This window comes from Oncorhynchus gorbuscha, unplaced genomic scaffold (genome assembly GCF_021184085.1).
Source record: "Oncorhynchus gorbuscha isolate QuinsamMale2020 ecotype Even-year unplaced genomic scaffold, OgorEven_v1.0 Un_scaffold_6730, whole genome shotgun sequence".
Classification (NCBI taxonomy): Eukaryota; Metazoa; Chordata; class Actinopteri; order Salmoniformes; family Salmonidae; genus Oncorhynchus; species Oncorhynchus gorbuscha.
The window spans coordinates 15,001-20,005 of NW_025750259.1; positions in this window are offsets into that span (position 1 = coordinate 15,001).

The following is a 5,005-nucleotide window of genomic DNA, read 5'->3' on the forward strand; positions in this document are numbered from 1 at the left end:
CTCTCCAGGCCCATTATAATCATATGTCTCTCTCTCCAGGCCCATTATAATCACATGTCTCTCTCTCTCCAGGCCCATTATAATCATATGTCTCTCTCTCTCTCCAGGCCCATTATAATCACATGTCTCTCTCTCTCCAGGCCCATTATAATCATATGTCTCTCTCCAGGCCCATTATAATCATATGTCTCTCTCTCCAGGCCCATTATAATCACATGTCTCTCTCTCTCCAGGCCCATTATAATCATATGTCTCTCTCTCCAGGCCCATTATAATCATATGTCTCTCTCTCTCCAGGCCCATTATAATCACATGTCTCTCTCACTCCAGGCCCATTATAATCACATGTCTCTCTCTCTCCAGGCCCATTATAATCACATGTCTCTCTCTCTCTCTCTCCAGGCCCATTATAATCACATGTCTCTCTCCAGGCCCATTATAATCACGTCTCTCTCTCCAGGCCCATTGTAATCACATGTCTCTCTTCCAGGCCCATTATAATCATTTGTCTCTCTCTCCAGGCCCATTATAATCATATGTCTCTCTCTCCAGGCCCATTATAATCATATGTCTCTCTCTCTCCAGGCCCATTATAATCACATGTCTCTCTCTCTCTCTCTCTCTCCAGGCCCATTATAATCACATGTCTCTCTCTCTCCAGGCCCATTATAATCATATGTCTCTCTCTCTCCAGGCCCATTATAATCACATGTCTCTCTCTCTCCAGGCCCATTATAATCACATGTCTCTCTCTCTCCAGGCCCATTATAATCACATGTCTCTCTCTCTCCAGGCCCATTATAATCACATGTCTCTCTCTCTCCAGGCCCATTATAATCACATGTCTCTCTCTCTCCAGGCCCATTATAATCACATGTCTCTCTCTCTCCAGGCCCATTATAATCATATGTCTCTCTCTCTCTCTCTCTCCAGGCCCATTATAATCACATGTCTCTCTCTCTCCAGGCCCATTATAATCATATATATCTCTCTCTCCAGGCCCATTATAATCATATGTCTCTCTCTCTCTCCAGGCCCATTATAATCATATTATTTGACCCTAGTTGTAGTGTGGTGTCTTCATGAGCCCAGTGTTAATCAACCACCTCTAACATCCATCAGCTGTCAGCCAGCTGCTATCTCACATCTCATGGTCGCCATGGCAGCATGACACTCCAATATCACTGTTTGACCAATCTGTTAGCCTGTCTGTCATACATCTATTTTTTCCCTGACCATAATGTGTGAGGGCATATTCATATTCAACAAACCAGACCTGGGTTCAAATACTATTTGTCAATCGCTTCCGTTTCAGCTGTCTGTCTGTATTTCTCTCCCACTATCTCTCTCTCTCTCTCTCTCTCTCTCTCTCTCTCCCACTCTCTCTCTCCCACTATCTCTCTCTCTCTCTCTCTCTCTCTCTCTCTCTCTCTCTCTCTCTCTCTCTCTCTCTCTCTCTCTCCCACTCTCTCTCTCCCACTGTCTCTCTCTCTGTCTCTCTCTCTCTCTCTCCCACTCTCTCTCTCTGTCTCTCTCTCTCTCTCTCTCTCTCTCTCTCTCTCTCTCTCTCTCTCTCTCTCTCTGTCTCACTCTCTCTCTGTGTCTCTCACTCTCTCTCTCTCTCTCTCTCTCCTCTCTGTCTCTGTCTGTCTCTCTCTCTCTCTCTCTCTCTCTCTCTCTCTCTCTCTCTCTCTCTCTCTCTCTCTCTCTCTCTCTCTCTCTCTCTATCCCTCCAACTATCTATTTCCCCTTTCTGTCTCTTTCCAGCTATCTATTTCTTTCTTAGATTTTTGCATTCTTCATCAAACCATTTGTCATTGTTGTTCATTTTCTTCAGTTTTCTATTTGAGATTTTTAGATTTGATGGGGAAGCTGAGAGGTCAAATATACAGTTAAGATTTTCTACTGCCAAGTTTACACCTTCACTATTACAGTGGAACGTTTTACCCAGGAAATTGTCTAGGAGGGGTGGAATTTGTTGTTGCCTAATTGTTTTTTGATAGGTTTCCAAACTGCATTCCTTCCAACTTGAGCATTTCTTAATGTTACTCAGTTCCTTTGGCTTTGATGCCTCATGATTGAGTATTGCTCTGTTCAAGTAGACTTTGATTTTGTTGTGGTCTTGTTGTTGTCAGTGGGCTGACTGTGAACGCTCTGAGAGACTCTGGGTTGAGATCAGTGATAAAGTAGTCTACAGTACTACTGCCAAGAGATGATTTATAGGTGTACTTACCATAGGACTCCCCCTCCAAGCCTACTCATTGACTATGTACATACCCCATGTGACAGAGCTCCAGTCACTCTAACATTGCTAGGGAACAGTCACTATGACATTGCTAGGGACAGTCACTATGACATTGCTAGGGAACAGTCACTCTAACATTGTTAGGGAACAGTCACTATGACATTGCTAGGACAGTCACTCTGACATTGCTAGGGAACAGTCACTCTAACATTGTTAGGGAACAGTCACTATGTCATTGCTAGAATAGTCACTCTAACATTGTTAGGGAACAGTCACTCTAACATTATAGGGAACAGTCACTATGACATTGTTAGGGAACAGTCACTATGACATTGCTAGGGGACAGTCACTCTAACATTGCTAGGGGAACAGTCACTCTAACATTGTTAGGGAACAGTCACTATGACATTGCTAGGGAACAGTCATACTTAACATTGCTAGGGAACAGTCACTCTAACATTGTTAGGGAACAGTCACTATGACATTGCTAGGGGACAGTCACTCTGACATTGCTAGGGGAAAAGTCACTCTTAACATTGTTAGGGAACAGTCACCATGTCAGCTGCTAGGGGACAGTCACTAACATTGTTAGGGAACAGTCACTCTAACATTGTTAGGGAACAGTCACTCTGCCATTGCTAGGGGACAGTCACTCTAACATTGCTAGGAACAGTCACTAACATTGCTAGGGGACAGTCACTTAACATTGCTAGGGGGACAGCTCATCAATATTGCTAGGGAACAGTCACCTGCCATTGCTAGGGAACAGTCACCTAACATTGCTAGGGAAGTCACTAACATTGCTAGGAACAGTCACTCTGCTATTGCTAGGAACAGTCACTCTAACATTGCTAGGGGGACAGTCACTCTAACATTGCTAGGGAACAGTCACTCTGCCATTGCTAGGGTAGTCACTCTAACATTGCTAGGGAATAGTCACTCTTGCCATTGCTAGGGAACAGTCACTCTAACATTGCTAGGGAACAGTCACTCTAACATTGCTAGGGGAACAGTCACTCTGCCATTGCTAGGGAACAGTCACTAACATTGCTAGGGAAGTCACCTCTAACATTGCTAGGGAACAGTCACTCTAACATTGCTAGGGAACAGTCACTCTAACATTGCTAGGGAAGTAACTCTAACATTGCTAGGGAACAGTCACTCTAACATTGCTAGGGAACATTGTCACTTCTTAACATTGCTAGGAACAGTCACTCTGCCATTGCTAGGGAACAGTCACTGACATTGCTAGGGACAGTCACCTTGACATTGCTAGGGAAGTCACCTGCCATTGCTAGGGAACAGTCACACAAGCCATTGCTAGGGAACAGTCACTCTTAACATTGCTGGGGACAGTCACCTGACATTGCTAGGGAACAGTCACTCTAACATTGTTAGGGAACAGTCACTATGTCATTGCTAGGGGGACAGTCACTCTAACATTGTTAGGGGAACAGTCACTCTAACATTGTTAGGGAACAGTCACTATGACATTGTTAGGGAACAGTCACTATGACATTGCTAGGGGACAGTCACTCTAACATTGCTAGGGAACAGTCACTCTAACATTGTTAGGGAACAGTCACTATGACATTGCTAGGGAACAGTCACTCTAACATTGCTAGGGAACAGTCACTCTAACATTGTTAGGGAACAGTCACTATGACATTGCTAGGGGACAGTCACTCTGACATTGCTAGGGAAAAGTCACTCTAACATTGTTAGGGAACAGTCACTATGTCATTGCTAGGGGACAGTCACTCTAACATTGTTAGGGAACAGTCACTCTGCCATTGTTAGGGAACAGTCACTCTGCCATTGCTAGGGACAGTCACTCTAACATTGCTAGGGAACAGTCACTCTAACATTGCTAGGGGACAGTCACTCTAACATTGCTAGGGACAGTCACTCTAACATTGCTAGGGAACAGTCACTCTGCCATTGCTAGGGAACAGTCACTCTAACATTGCTAGGGAACAGTCACTCTGCCATTTCTAGGGAACAGTCACTCTGCTATTGCTAGGGAACAGTCACTCTAACATTGCTAGGGGACAGTCACTCTAACATTGCTAGGGAACAGTCACTCTGCCATTGCTAGGGAAGTCACTCTAACATTGCTAGGGAACAGTCACTCTGCCATTGCTAGGGAACAGTCACTCTAACATTGCTAGGGAACAGTCACTCTAACATTGCTAGGGAACAGTCACTCTAACATTGCTAGGGAACAGTCACTCTGCCATTGCTAGGGAACAGTCACTCTGCCATTGCTAGGGAACAGTCACTCTAACATTGCTAGGGGACAGTCACTCTAACATTGCTAGGGAACAGTCACTCTGCCATTGCTAGGAAGTCACTCTGCCATTGCTAGGGAAGTCACTCTAACATTGCTAGGGAACAGTCACTCTGCCATTGCTAGGGAACAGTCACTCTAACATTGCTAGGGAACAGTCACTCTAACATTGCTAGGGAACAGTCACTCTAACATTGTTAGGGAACAGTCACTATGACATTGCTAGGGGACAGTCACTCTGACATTGCTAGGGAAAAGTCACTCTAACATTGTTAGGGAACAGTCACTATGTCATTGCTAGGGGACAGTCACTCTAACATTGTTAGGGAACAGTCACTCTAACATTGTTAGGGAACAGTCACTCTGCCATTGCTAGGGACAGTCACTCTAACATTGCTAGGGAACAGTCACTCTAACATTGCTAGGGGACAGTCACTCTAACATTGCTAGGGGACAGTCACTCTAACATT